Below are 16,405 nucleotides of genomic sequence, written 5' to 3' on the forward strand. Positions count from 1 at the left end.
TCGATTGTACAACACTGCAAATGAGTTGAACCGAGTTCAAACGTTGATCTGAGGATGAACCACGTTTGTACAACTGGCCCTTAGATACTCATGATTTGATACCCCAGTTCAACAAGACAAAAAAAATAAACACAAAACAAATCAATGCGCAAACAAATAAAACTGTGCGTGCATTCTTTTTTCCTTGTTTTACAAAAAATATCCCAAAACCAGATCTCATTTGTTTATTCCTAACCCTAACCTATCCTATGAAAAAATATTAAGGCTGAGTGGACCACGTAAAAATCGGGTTATCGTTTACAAATCGGTGAATAACTTTTACATTTTTAAAGATAATTGAATGAAATAAATTTTATTATTTAGATAATAAACAAAGCTAAATATCTTTATCCCCACAATTTCCAAATTTGTGCACTTGTAATTAAGAGAGAACAAAACATGATAAAATTTTCGTTGTTTTAGAACGACCTGAAAGACATTGGTTTGTTTCTTAGTTAGACTAAAATTTTTATTTTTTTTATTTCTATTTTGGATTGAGGTTGAATCAAACTACGGAGTAAAACTATTTTGAAAAACTAAAAATGTATTTTTCATAGAAAAAAATTAATCGAAACTGAAGCTATTTTTCCTTATGTTACAATGTTTGAACATGTATAACTTCTGCAATTATTGATAAAATTCATCGAAATAAAAAGAAATAAGTACCTCAACTCAAATACTAACACATTGATTAGTTTAAGAAATTTATATTAGGTTTTAAGGTCTTAAACAACAAAAAAATACTAAAAAGTCATTTTTTCTTAACTTTTAACAAAAAAAGTGGTTTAATTTCTTTGTTTTTCAAAGTATGATTTTGATTTTTATTTTATTTAAAAGCTTAGTTTATGGACTATGGAGTAAAACTATATTTTGTTGGAAAATATTATTTTGTAACCCTCCAATCGCTTTTTAAGTAGTCCCAAAAACAATAAACTGTACTATGAAACCAGAATTTTTAGATTTTTTGTTATATTTTTTTATTTTTTTTCATTATTTTTTCTATCAATATCAAGTTAGAAAATAAGAATTGCTATAATAGTTTTCTTACAATTAATTTTTGAAAAAGAGCCTACTTTCCATTTTTTCCTCAGAAATTCATGGAATGCGTATGTATTGGAATTTGTAGTTCAAACAAATTCCGCTGGCGCTAGTTGTATCTCTCTCTTTATTATCTTCTATTTTGTTTCTACATGATCTCTCGCACTCGCTCTGTCGAGTGGTTGTTTGGTGGTATAAAGAATAAGATGAACTTAGGTATCTGCATTCTACATATTGTTTGTACATAGGTTTTTCCATAAAAAAGGATTGGCGCCAGGCTAAGTGCATGCAAAGTGTTGTTGTATTTTTTTCGCGAAAATGAGAGGATACAGGAAATGGATCTCTCGCACGTTTGCAATGTATGGTATCTGGTGTTGCGTGGTAGCTATATGGAATAGGATAAACGAGTTTTTTTTTTGTATTCTTGTTTTTTTTTTTTTAAACTGGTTTATTTTTCTCTTTCATAAATTTATGATGTTGCATGTTAGGTATTCTTCTGAGCAACTGTATGGATATATTTTTTTCTATGAAAACAAAATTTGGAAAGACAGGCAGTCTGTTGCGCAAAGCAAAACCGCAATATACACTTGCAAGGCTTGCAACCCTTTTTTTTTGCTATTTCCTTGATGCTGATTTGTTTTTTCTACCTAAATAGACTTTAATTTTATGACTTTGGTTCTCTAGAAAGGGAAAGAGAATGCAAATAAAGATACCGAGAGAGAACTGAGTTGAGATGACGTTGAACGTGGGAGATGTATGGCGAAGAAAGGTCACTAATACACACAATCTCATTTACATGAAGTCTGAGTTCGTCATTCGGGGACACCCACTCTTAAAGAACAAAATTTCATTCATTGATCAGGTACCTACTACTTTCTTAAAATGCATTCACAATCCTTTTGCATACCTACACACAATTACTCAATCCCGCCTTCCAAGGAAACAAAAACAAAACTAAATTGCAAAAAAAACCAACAAAAACAAAAAACCAACCCAAATATGTACAAGTAGGTACATAATTCTGGAAGTGAAATTAAAAATGGCGATCGTAAATAAAAATCAAAAGTCCAAATTGAAACACAAATCGAACTAATTTTTCTCTACTTCTCTAGTTTTACATACAAACCTACATATGTATATAGATAGGTATCTAGAAAAAACGGTGGAATTGGAACAACTTTTTGCAGTCTTTGATTTTGATCTGTCGTTCCATTTACTGGTTTTGGTGTGAAAATGAAACTAATTGCTTTACCTTAGGCTTAGGTTACATTTTTATTTTTTTACACCAACAAAAACTCGCTTGGTCTCCAACAAGACATCAATAAATCGGAGAAAAAAAATCATTATGGAGTTTTAAAGAAAGTGAAATTGATAATAATACATAAATGAATGTAGATATTTACATATTTAGGTTGGTATGTACATATGTACTTACTAAAAAAATTTATGTTTCTCACTATAAATTGTCCGCGGAAATTTAATCCTGAAGAACGAAAGTATTCAATTTTGTTTTTTTTTTATTGTAAGTCAACAGCGTATTTAATTTGGGGAAAAACTGACAAGTTCATTCAAACTTATTAATTTGTCATGTAGGTAAAAAATAACTTAAGAAAATATAGTACAAAAATTCAAGGAAAACTCTTCATTAGACTAATTTATAAAAAATCAAGTGGAACTTGAGAATACGTTTAAAAACAAAAAGGAAACTAGAAAAAAGATAAAATCGATTGAAGAAATACTTTTTTTAATTTACTCAAAATTGGGTTTTATTTAATATTTGAACATACATACATATATGTATGTATAAAATATTCATGTTGTTTTGTGCTAATTTTTAAATCATGGAAATTCATTTAGAATGACATTATTATTTTCCAGTTGTCTTACTTTTTTTTCTTGTCGATTCACTTATTCATTTATATTCTTTAAAACTACGAGTCAATTTATGTTAAATGAGCAGTAACAAAAATATTTCTTAATTTATGTCCATTGTTCAACGATTAAAAACCGAGCAAAAATGAAACTATTAAAATATACCTATGTACATTTCTTTGAGCAAAAGTCGTTGAATAATACCCCTGCAAACCAAACCTCAGTAGTTTAGGGGAAAATACAACCACCAACAAAGCTTATTTTGAGGATGTATGTGTTTCCTTATTTACCAAAATCTCTCCCCTCCAAAAATAGAAGTTTTGTTTCTCCTGAAAAAATAAACTCTTCTTTGATAAATGGGAGGAAAAGAGTGCGATGTATGCAATGCACAAAGTTTTGTCTCTTTTGTAATGGCGGCTCGCGTTTGATTTGACTTTTCCTACATTTTATATTTTCTAGTGAAACTAGTAAAACCTTGATAGCCACAGCCACAGCAACATCAAAAAAAATTTTCGCTGCTCCATTTGAAGAATAAAAATAAAAACAATTTAATTTAAAAAATATATAATCTTCTCAGTGTTGAGTGTTATTTGTGAAAACTATTTTCTCTAAACAATATCTACCACACAAATTCTTCGGCACGCCACAAAAATTTATTTCCACCATCAAAATGCACAGCCTCAGCCTTGTGCATTTAGAAAAAAAAAGTAATACAAAAATGATACAAAAACAACCACCAATTGATTTGGAAAATAAAGGTATGCTGATTATAAATTTGATAAATTATAAAGTTGTTGATTTTTCTGTCTTTTAGTGGCGATCAATTCCAGACATCATTGACTGAGTTTACAGCAGCTTCAGCCTTGAGCATTTAGAAAAAAACAATCAAAACAAGATACAAACACTACCACCAAAGTGCAGACTGCAGAGTATTTTTTTCTTTTTCATTTTTCTCAACTGGCCAGGCCACAGTCGCGTGCCCAAGGATCTTTTTTTTATGTATTTTGCTTAAAAAAAAAAACTATTTTGTGTTTTTCCAATAAAATATTAAATAATAGTTGTTTAAAAGAATTGTTTGTTTGTTTTGAAGATTTTTTTATTTTCAGATGAAATTAAAATATGGATTTTAGCAGTACGAATATAAACCCATGAAAGTGCTCAAAATAAGTACTTTAAAAGTACAAGTTTCAGTGCTTTTTCTGTAGGTAAAAAAGTACTGGAAAATGTACATCAGAACCACTTCCAGAAGTGCTTCGCTGATGCACTTTTGAAGTACATTTGTCTGTACTATTAATGGAGGGGAAATTTATTTCATCTTGCATGCAAGAAAGAGATAGCTGCTTCACGTATTCTTATATACAGAAAGTATATAACTGAGTTTTTTCCCGAGCTCCTATCTTTTTTCAGTGGAAAAGAAGTACTTCTTTTACGTACATATTTCACCGGTTTTTTCTGTAGTTCTGCGTTTGCTGGGTACCTGCATTACTGATGAAGTGATGATACCGATATCGAACCGATACGAGATGCGATAAATGCTGTTCAATTCAGAATGTTCTACCGAGGGGAACCGCAAACGAATACGTAAAAAGCGTACTCAGTTTTAGGGAAAATTGCGGAACGCAAATTATCCTCATTCCAGAACACGCCCATGTTTCGTTTCCTCCCGGTCCAAACTTAAAAATTGTCATTGCAGCCAACCTAAAATAAAAAAACCATTCAATCATTTCATTCAGTCACATTCATTCCATATTCTCATTCAAAGTTGTCGTCACTCATGTCAGACACCACCTCACCACACACAAGCAAGAAAGTAGTACCTACTTGAAATCAAAAGAAAAAAAAAAAAACAAAAACTTAAAACCACGAATAAAACCAAAATTGTAATTATTTGTTTGAATCAAACTAAAGAATAAAATAAATTAAACAAATCAAACAAAGGAAAAGAAAAATTCTTTTTATTAATTACAAAAGGAGAAAACAGAATACAACTACGGCTACGCCCCAACAGATGCAGTGTACGATTTTGTTTTTGTTTCACATTTCGTATACCTATCCAAATTGGTATTCTAATTGGAATGTATCTACACTACACTCAAACACACTTTCACATATCTCACTCCCACATGTCCATAAAAAACAGGTACGAAAGAGAAAGAAACAGAATTCTTATTTACCCCTTTTGATATACATACAAAAAAACAGAACAACAAAATCGTAAAATACATAAATGATGATACCGAACCGATACGAGATGCGAAATAATGCGCACACGACAAATGCAATGTACCATTTTGTTTTCGTTTCGCATTTCGTATATCCAATCCAAATTGGTATTGGAATTGGAGTATCGTCGTTACTCGTATGTTCCGTATTTTTCGTATGTTTCGCACGTTTCGCAAGTTTCGTATGTTTCGCATGTTTCGTTACTTGTTCAGTACTAGTAACGAAACATACGAGTAACGAAATTATTTGGGCAGTATCTAACGTTTCGTTACTCGTTACTGAAGTGAATACCCGCATTTAAGTAACGAATACATACGGTTTTCTACAGCTCTACTTGTAAGCTAATAATTTGTTTTCAATACTAAGTCTAGAATGTTGTCCGAGCAACCAGTACATTTTCCTGAATGAACATGAAAATATATCTAAAAGAAAAAAAATATGTTTCTTCAGGTTTTTAAGATTGAGTGGGGATCTGGGATACTTCTACTACCCAGCAAACGTAGAACTACAGAAAAAACCGGCGAAATATGTACGTAAAAGAAGTACTTCTTTTCCACTGAAAAAAGATAGGAGCTCGAGAAAAAACTCAGTTATATACTTTCTGTATATAAGAATACGTGAAGCATCTATCTCTTTCTTGCATGCAAGATGAAATGAATTTCCCCTCCATTAAAAGTACAGACAAATGTACTTCAAAACTACATCAGCGAAGCACATCTGGAAGTGCTTCTGATGTACATTTTCCAGTACTTTTTTAGCTACAGAAAAACCACTGAAACTCCATATGGCTCCTTGAATCTAGAAGTACGTAATTAAGTAGTGAAATTTGTACGTAAGAGAAGTAGTTTGTTCCTAGTAAATCTAAACCTTTTGAAACTACAAATGAAATTACAAATAAACTCTGAAGTTAAAACTTTGGTTAGAGATTTAGATTTATTCAGTCGAATTGTATATCAAAACATGAACGTCTTGTGTGACACTTTACTTCAGACTTGGCGAGGAATGTTGGCGTTGAAATTCTCTTAAATCTTACATCTACGTCAGGAATTTTGGAAATTCTTTATCACTAAACGAAGGAGAGTCACTTCATGCACACAACTGTTGAGGGGAACAAAATGCTTTCCTCGCAATGTATTTGTAATACGAACTTGCACATCTTGATTGCCACTCGAACGGACTGCATCCAATAGTGTGGCGAGCAAGGAGTCTCTAACGTCATTTTTATACTCGACATAGAATTGTTGAATGTTGTTTTTGTCTAGGATTTAGAGCGAACACATCAACAAGTGGTCGGAGGGTGCAGACCTGAGAAAAAAAAATAGTAACATCAGCCTCACAAAGAGCAGAATGGAATCTCTTTAACTTACACTACAAGTCTGTGAAATGTGGATCACACTCAGTTATTGTAGTCTCTACTAAACATAAGATTCGTTTCACTCGTTCTGGATGGCGCACAGTGTGTCGAGCCCATACAAAAGTTTATCATAAATACTTGCAGCTAAGTTTTTGGAGTTTTAATATCTTTTTTTGTGTTTTTATGGCAGGAATAGAAAAAAAAAATTACAAGTTAACAAATTAAACAACCTATTACTTTTTTTTTAGTATAATTTATGAAATTAACATTTATTGAAGAAGCCACTTGTGAGCAAAATTAAATTTTTTTTTATATATTGTTATATAATGGAATAAGAAGGAGAGTATTTGTGTTCTTCCCCTTCCATTATAAGAGATTATGTTTTCAAGCACTTCTATCGTATGAACCACATACGCTAGAAGTGTATCCAAAGAACGTATGTCTCTCTCCAATATCATCTTCTAAAGAAGATAATGCTGGAGAGATCATTCGTGATATCGTAAACACTTATTATGTTTTATCGTACCTGTTTGTATGTTAGTTTTAAGTCTTTAGTCAGTCGACTATTATTCGTCTATTTGTAAACTTGTTTCTTGTTAAATAATAAAATAAAATACTTAAACTTAAACTTTAAAATACAAAAAAAAAGTGTTTTCATTAACAAAATTAGTACACAACCAAACTGGCGCAGTCGGTAAAAGACGGGTTTCATTGTATAAAATTAAAAGTAACGATTGTTTAAAAAAAATTTTTTTTTTGAAAAAAAAATGTTTTAAAGAAAAACCTAAAACTAAGTGTTACCCCAAGTAAAATCAACGAAAAACAAAAATCATAAAAAAAAAAAACATAATTCAACTACCTATAAAGTATATAGGTAGAGAATATAATTTAAAAACCAATAGTTTTGAAATATAAAAACGTTGAAAAAAAAAAAAAAAAATTGTTAAAAACAAGAATAATCATCTACCAATCACAAAAAGACGCGGGAGTCTTAATCATACCCGTTATACAGTTCCCAACGCGAAGCTAATCATACAAAAAAAAAATTGTTCGAAAACAAAAGTGCTTCGAACCAAGCCAAAAAAAAGCTTTCCAAAAAAAAAGTACACCTTGCACCATCGAACCAAATTTAATGAACTAAGACTTTAACAAGTTCGCAAAAACTAGCTAAGCATTTAAAAAAAAAAAGCTCATTTAGAAAAAAATAGATTAAAGCTTTCATGTAATTGTGCTTGTAGCAAAAAAAAAAAAAAAAAAAAAAAAAGCAAAACAAAACAAAAAACAAAAAGTTAATTAATTTTGTTACAAAAACTAAACTTATGAACCTATAAAACTAAATCGAACTCCTTTCCATGCTGAAGCGAGAATAAAATAGGTAAATAAAAAACAAACAAAAAGTTTCAACAATTAAACCAATAATCATTCACCAAGATACATATATTGAACTATTTAAAAAAAAAAAAAAATCTTAATGAATGATAAACAAATAAACAATTAACTTAAAATAAATAAAAAAGAGGCCTACATATATCAACGATTTAAAGAAGAAACAACTTTAACAAATTTATCCTGTTCTAGAAGAAACAAAAAACCGTCAACAACTCAACATGGATGCCCTTAATGATGCAGATAAGTTTAAGGTAATATTAGATCTTATAAGTAAAATTCCAGAGTTCAATGGAAATTCCAGTTGCCTTTTTTACTTTTTAGACAGGATAGACTCATTGACACCTATTTTAACAACCTTTGACTCTAATTCCTTAACTATTCTTTCTGGGTTTGTTAAAGATAAAATCGTAGGTAGAGCAAGAGTAGAGCTTCAAAAACATGGTATAGTTAATGATTGGGGTATGATTAAGCTTATTTTGACAAGAGCCTTTGGAGAAAAGGTATCTGTAAACAAATTGCTTGATCAAATACGTTCGGCTCGAATAAAAACAAATATTGAAGATTATTACAATCACATAAATAATTTATTAAGTAGGATTAACAACTCTCTTTTGCTTCAAAATCAAAATGACCCTACATTGATTCAATCTAACAAAAGAATTGCTCTGGATAGCTTTAAACATAATCTTCCTGAGCCCACAAAATCCATTGTGCTGAGCCGAAATCCAAAATCACTAATTGAAGCCTATAATGTAATTCTTGAACTTGATCACCGAAATTACGGTCCCAATAATTCGCAAAGTTACTCGCAAAGTTTAAGACAGGTAAATCGTAATCAAAATTTCAATTCTAGACAAGAAAATAACACCTCATTTAATAGAAACAGGCAAAACAATTATTTTTCAAATTATAGAAACAATGGTGGTCCGAACCAATCTAATACGCAGAGCAATCAAAGTAGACAAAATAGCTATAGTACCCCTCAACAAAATCAAATAAGACAAAATACTAATGCATCTCAACAAACAAGACAAAATAGTAATGGCCACCAACAAAACCAAAATAACAATAGAAGTGGTCAAACTTTTAACAATAATAATAATTTTTTGCCAAGTTACCAATCCCGAAGGTCGAATAGATCTCAAAATACTAACAACGAGGCCATGGATATAACCCTTAATGAGGGAAGCCAAGAAAACGACCAAAACGGTCAAAATTTTTCCACAATTCGCCAAAACGATTACCCTATATAACAATAAAAACTCCAATCCGAACCCTAAGATTAATTATTGATTGCGGGGCTGAGTACAGCATAATGAACAAAAATGTATGCAATCCTAAATGGCAAATTCCATCAAACAATCGCACTTTGAAAGTACTCGGTCGCAATGTCACCGCAAACGTTGAATTAAGAATTCCACTTTTCAACGAATTTAACGAATCTAATTATCACGTAAATTTTTTAGAATACCAATTTCACGACTATTTTGACGGTTTGATTGGCAACAACATTCTTATTAGTCTTAATCCAATAATAAATTATAGAACAAGATCTCTCATAACAAACAACGCAACCATTCCTTTATATTTTAACGAAGAGGAGGAGTTTTATGCTAGTTTTACACATCAAAACGAAGAAGTTTTGAGTGTATTTTGTAACGAACAATTCATAGCTGAAAATCCTCAAAATCTTTTTGCAAATCATTTAAGCAACAATGATGTTTCAAAACTTAAGTCTTTGCTAAATTCCTTTCAATCCATATTTTATAAAGAAGGTGACCCTCTTTCCTTTACAACCGAGATACGACACCAAATCAATACGTATAATGACATTCCAATATACAGGGTGTCCCACAGTCACCGCCCCAAATGAAAACCATGAATTCCTGAGGTCATTTTAAGTCGAAAAACTTAAGAGGTAATTTTCTCGTTTTCGTCCCGTTTTCGAGTTACCACAGTTTTTATGATTTTTGCTCTCTTGTTCTTTAACTGGCCTTATCTTTGCCAAACTACGTTTGATTTGAAAGATTTTTTTTACAACCAATCAAGAATTTATTAAAGTTTAAGTTTTTCTCAAAACTTTTTTTCTGCGGACAACCGTTTCTCCACAATTTTGCATCAAACTCGATTTTCTTCGTTTTTTAAGTTGTTTTTACACTTTCATATCATTTTAGTAAAAAAAACACGTTAATGAGTATTAATTTTTTGTGCTTTTTATTAAAGCCCAGTTTATTTTCATAAAAAAAATAAGTTTTATTTCATAAAAAAGGCTACTGAAAGTAATTTAAAAAAAATAAACAAACTGAGTGAATTCAAAAAAAAATAATTTTTAAATAAAAAATTAATTTAAATGAATTAAAACTTTTTCTGAGCTTTATCTATTTGTTCTTTTCTTAACCACCATAGCTCAGAAAAAGTTTTTAATTCATTTAAATTAATTTTTTATTTAAAAATTATTTTTTTTTTTGAATTCACTCAGTTTGTTTATTTTTTTTAAATTACTTTCAGTAGCCTTTTTTATGAAATAAAACTTACTTTTTTTATGAAAATAAACTGGGCTTTAATAAAAAGCACAAAAAATTAATACTCATTAACGTGTTTTTTTGACTAAAATGATATGAAAGTGTAAAAACAACTTAAAAAACGAAGAAAATCGAGTTTGATGCAAAATTGTGGAGAAACGGTTGTCCGCAGAAAAAAAGGTTTTGAGACAAACTAAAACTGTAATAAATTCTTGATTGGTTGTAAAAAAAATATTTCGAATTAAACGTAGTTTGGCAAAGATAAGGCCAGTTAAAGGTAAAGAGAGCAAAAATCATAAAAACCGTGGTAACTCGAAAACGGGACGAAAACGAGAAAATTACCTCTTAAGTTTTTCGACTTAAAATGACCTCAGAAATTCATGGTTTTCATTTGGGGCGGTGACCGTGGGACACCCTGTATAACAAAGCATATCGCTATCCGGAAATCCATTCAGATGAGGTCGATAAGCAAATTTCCGAAATGTTGGAACAAAAAATTATAGTCCCAAGCAGTAGTCCTTACAACTCCCCCATTTGGGTAGTCCCTAAAAAGGACGATAAAAACGGACAAAAACAATGGCGGGTTGTAATTGATTACAGAAAGCTTAACAGTCAGACTGTGGAGGACAGATTCCCTATGCCAAATATAGATGACCTGTTCGACAAACTAGGAAAATGCAACTATTTTTCCACTATCGACCTTGTGAAGGGTTTCCATCAAATCGAAGTCGACCCACGAGATAGGGCGAAAACTGCTTTTTCGACGAAGAGTGGTCATTACGAGTTTTCGAGAATGCCGTTTGGGCTAAAGAATGCCCCAGCGACATTTCAGAGGCTTATGAACCATGTCCTAAGAGAATTCATAAACAAAATTTGTGTTGTATACTTAGACGATATTTTGGTATTTTCAACAAGTTTTGAAGAACACTTACAGTCTTTAAAAAAAATCTTTCAAAAACTTAAAGAAAGTAACTTGAAAATTCAAGTAAACAAATGTGTTTTCGCAGAGTTATCAACAAACTACTTAGGACATTTAATAGTAAATAATGGTATAAAACCGAATCCAAATAAAGTAAAATCAATAACGGAAATGAAATTACCAACTACCAAAAAAGGTATTAAACAGTTTCTCGGTATAACAGGTTATTACCGAAAATTTATCAAGGACTACGCAAAAGTAGCATACCCTATGATAAAATACCTAAAAAAGTCTCAAAAATTAAACGTTTCAGATCCCCAATACATAAAAGCATTCAAAACCCTAAAAACCTTACTTACTTCCGATCCCATTTTGAAAAGTCCTGACTTTAGTAAAAAATTCATCCTTACTACAGATGCATCCGGTTATGCATTAGGTGCTGTGCTTAGCCAAGACAGCCACCCCATCTGCTATGCATCGCGCACCCTAAATAAACACGAACTTAATTATTCCACCATTGAGAAAGAGCTACTTGCAATTGTATGGTCTGTAAAATATTTTAGAACATATTTATACGGCAGAAAGTTTGTCGTTCAAACTGACCACAAGCCTCTTGTATGGCTCGATGGAATAAAAGAGCCAAACATGAAACTCCAACGGTGGAAAATTTCGCTCAATGAATATAACTTTATAATCGAGTACCTAAAAGGGAAAGAGAATTGCGTAGCAGATGGACTAAGTAGATTCATAGACAAAATTGAGACCAATGAAACGATTGAAGATGACATAGATATAAATTTGGTTGACCTTTTCAATAATGAAATTGTTCTAGGTGACGAATGTGATAACGAAGAGGCTATCCCACAAGTTTCATCGGCAAGGAACCATAACGAAGAAGTTATGTCCACTGATGCCACTATCCATAGTGCGATGGAAGATGAAACTCGTCACATTTACATAACGGAAAAACCGGTAAATCTCTTTAAAAACCAAATTTATCTCTCTTATGGTCCTAATGAAAAAGTTTCAATGAAAATTCGACACAAAAAACTTCAAAATCTTGTTCAAATTAAAAAAGATAGTAGCGATCTATTAGAAATTATGAAAAAAATCCTCATTCCAAAAGGACTCATCTGCATTTATTGCGATGATTTGTCTTTATTTTTACTTTTTCAAAAACTTTACGTTAAATTCTTTTCAATGAATACAAACCTAAAAATTTTAAAATCCACTTCCAAATTAACGGATATTTTAGACAAAAACGAAATGATTGAAATTATAAAAAATGAACACACGAATAAAAACCACCGTGGTATAAACGAAATGTTTATGGAATTAAAATTATTGTATTTCTATCCCAAGTTGCAATTGGAGATACAAAAATTCATCAACAATTGTGAAATTTGCAACCTAGCAAAACACGACAGACAACCACTAAAGATACAAATGCAAATAACAGAAACACCTACACATTTTAACGACATAATACACATGGACATTTGGTTCCCTCAACGAGGGAAAATGTATCTTACAACGATTGACAAATTTTCAAAATATGCCACTATTCACCCCTTACAAGACAGAAACTGGATCGCCATTCTGAGTGCAATCAAGCAAAGAATTCAATTTCTCGGAAAACCGAATAAAATAATTTCAGATGGAGATACTTGCATCTTGCACTCAGCGGTGGAACAGTTTCTGAAGGAAAACAAAATTTGCTTTCACAGAACAACGGCATCTATGAAGACTGGCAATGCGGATGTTGAAAGGCTACATGGAACACTAAACGAACATCTAAGATTAATGAATGTAGCTAAAGACAATTCTGAGATTGATGAGAAGTTATTTAAAATTATTTCAATTTATAATAATACTATCCATTCGACGACAAAGCTTAGACCTTTAGATTTCATCTTAAAAAATATAACCAAGGAAGATATTGAATCCCTGGCAGCTAAATTCCAAAAAGAAAAAGAAATGAGAATAAATAATCAAAATAAAGATATAGGAAACGATCTGAACCAATGCGAAAACATTGTTCAAAATAGAACGGTTTTTAAAAGTAAACCAAAGTACAAATACCTAACAAAATATCACAGAGATGGGAATTATGTTGTTGATAAGTCAACAAAAAGAAACATAAAGTACCATAGAAAACAATTTAAACGCAAATACAAACACCAAAACTCTAACTAATTATACTTAAATGTACCTACATTATGCACATACATACTTTTTTTTCTGTCTTCCTTTTTTTTTTTTTTTTCCCCTCATCGTATCTTGTATAGGTAGATCATTTCGTAGAAATTTATTTTTGTTTATTAAATTATTGAAAACTTATTCCATTTAAACAGTTAATGTTTATTTTGATTGTTTTTTTTTATTATTTGGATTTCCTTCCACCATTGTTGTTTATATAATTTTAATTTCCGATTTGATCTTCCAAATTACTTTTGACAGACTGAAATGTCATTTGAATTTGTTTTGACACTTGTGAGTTGAATTTTCTTCTAGTACATTTTTCGATGGGTTTACACAGAATAGTTTGATTTTGAGATTTAGCAAGTTCCATTGGGAAATCTGATCGAAACAAATTGTTTTGCGTGTTTTTTTTTCAGAATTCAATCAGAAAAACAAAAATTGAGTAAGGAAAGTGTAATTTCTTTTGGAATTTAAGGAATTAAGAGAATTTTTAGGTTTTGGTGCATTAATAAAAACGAATTGGCGCTGGCATTTTCAAACTAATAATGTAAATTATAATAATTGATTGTAAAAATATGAAAAAAAGAGACTTAAAATTTAGAAACTAAGGCCGGTATTCACCGAGCGTTTCTTAAATAAAAAAAATTAAATTGTAAAAAAAAAAAAAAAAAAAAAAAAAAAAAAATAAATTAAATCAAAAAGCATATCACCCAGAGAAAAAGTCGGTGTAAAATTGCCTTAGACGCCTAAGGCAAAATTTTTTCTATGAATGTTAGTTTTCGAGCATAACTTGCCTTAGTTCTAAGGCAATTTATGCTCGAAAATCCTAAGCTAAATTTACCTAGAATAGGCTAATTTGCCTTAGATAGATAAGGTGAATTTTTTTCTATGGATGTTATTTTTCGAGCATAACTTGCCTTAGGACTAAGGCAATTTTTGTTAGTTTTTTAACCTAGAACTAAGGTAATTTTACCTTAGGCCTAACAAAATTTTACCTAGGGCCTCAAATGTTAGTTTTCTAACACAATTTAGCTTAGGACTAAGGCAATTTATGTTAGACTTTTACCTAGGACTAAGGTAATTTTACCTTAGGCCTAAGCTAATTTTTTTTTTGGGGAAAATTTTTTTCAAATGTTATTTTCCTAACACAATTTTGCCTAGGACTAAGGCAATTTATGTTAGACTTTTACCTAGGACTAAGGTAATTTTACCTTAGGCCTAAGCTAATTTTTTTTTGGGGAAAATTTTTTTCAAATGTTATTTTCCTAACACAATTTTGCCTAGGACTAAGGCAATTTATGTTACACTTTTACCTATGACTAAGGTAATATTACCTTAGGCCTAAGCTAATTTTTTTTTGGGGAATATTTTTTGCAAATGTTATTTTTCTAACACAATTTTGCCTAGGACTAAGGCAATTTATGTTACACTTTTACCTAGAACTAAGGTAATATTACCTTAGGCCTAAGCTAGTTTTTTTTTTGGGAAAATTGCTTTTTGCGCCAAAAAGAATGAAATGTTTTCCTTTTTTCTTCAATTAAAAAAAAAAGAAAACACTTCAATGACTAAAACGATTATTGAAAAACAATAATAAATTTGTGTTTTTTTTTTTTTTCCTTTGTATAGGCATGTATACCATAAAAAAAAACGAAAACACACATATTTTGTTCGTTTTTTAATAATTATCAAAAAATGTTTTTTTTTTCACTTTCAACGAAATTTCGTTATTGTTGTTGATCGGCCATCATGGTTTGATTGAAAGAATTTTTTACCTAGGGCCTAAGCAAATTTTACCTAGGCCTAACGTAATTTTCCCGGCAAAAATTTCAAAATTTCTTGGTTACCTTAGGCCTAAGCTAATTTTACCTAGAACTAAGGTAATATTACCTTAGGCCTAAGCTAATTTTTTTTTTGGGAAAATTGCTTTTTGCGCCAAAAAGAATGAAATGTTTTCCTTTTTTCTTCAATTAAAAAAAAAAGAAAACACTTCAATGACTGAAACGATTATTGAAAAACAATAATAAATTTGTGTTTTTTTTTTTTTTTTCCTTTGTATAGGCATGTATACCATAAAAAAAAAAACGAAAACACACATATTTTGTTCGTTTTTTAATAATTATCCAAAATAGTTTTTTTTTTCACTTTCAACGAAATTTCGTTATTGTTGTTGATCGGCCATCATGGTTTGATTGAAAGAATTTTTTACCTAGGGCCTAAGCAAATTTTACCTAGGCCTAACGTAATTTTCCCGGCAAAAATTTCAAAATTTCTTGGTTACCTTAGGCCTAAGCTAATTTTACCTAGAACTAAGGTAATATTACCTTAGGCCTAAGCTAATTTTTTTTTTGGGAAAATTGCTTTTTGCGCCAAAAAGAATGAAATGTTTTCCTTTTTTCTTAAATTAAAAAAAAAAGAAAACACTTCAATGACTAAAACGATTATTGAAAAACAATAATAAATTTGTGTTTTTTTTTTTCCTTTGTATAGGCATGTATACCATAAAAAAAAAACGAAAACACACATATTTTTTTCGTTTTTTAATAATTATCAAAAAATGTTTTTTTTTCACTTTCAACGAAATTTCGTTATTGTTGTTGATCGGCCATCATGGTTTGATTGAAAGAATTTTTAACCAAGGGCCTAAGCAAATTTTACCTAGGCCTAACGTAATTTTCCCGGCAAAAATTTCAAAATTTCTTGGTTACCTTAGGCCTAAGCTAATTTTACCTAGAACTAAGGCAATTTTCCCTCCAAAAGTGCGAAAATAAATAAATGTCTGTAATTAATTAAATTATTTAGAAATACAAATTTTTCTTTAAATAAATAATTTGTTTGATATGAATAAAT

At 30.5% G+C, this 16,405-nt stretch overlaps 2 long non-coding RNA genes across 2 annotated transcripts; one reads left to right on the plus strand and one right to left on the minus strand.

The window, feature by feature from the left end:
• The first annotated feature begins 1,524 nt into the window (after positions 1-1,524).
• On the plus strand, positions 1,525-6,755 carry LOC129917232 (uncharacterized). The gene is made up of 2 exons (XR_008772620.1): positions 1,525-3,707; positions 3,764-6,755. It is a non-coding gene; the product is annotated as an uncharacterized LOC129917232 (long non-coding RNA).
• LOC129917240 (uncharacterized) lies at positions 6,087-7,298 on the minus strand. Its single transcript, XR_008772621.1, has 2 exons — positions 6,540-7,298; positions 6,087-6,477 (listed from the first exon to the last, which is right to left on the minus strand). It is a non-coding gene; the product is annotated as an uncharacterized LOC129917240 (long non-coding RNA).
• Positions 7,299-16,405: the final 9,107 nt, after the last annotated feature.

This window comes from Episyrphus balteatus, chromosome 1, assembly GCF_945859705.1.
Source record: "Episyrphus balteatus chromosome 1, idEpiBalt1.1, whole genome shotgun sequence".
Lineage (NCBI taxonomy): Eukaryota > Metazoa > Arthropoda > Insecta > Diptera > Syrphidae > Episyrphus > Episyrphus balteatus.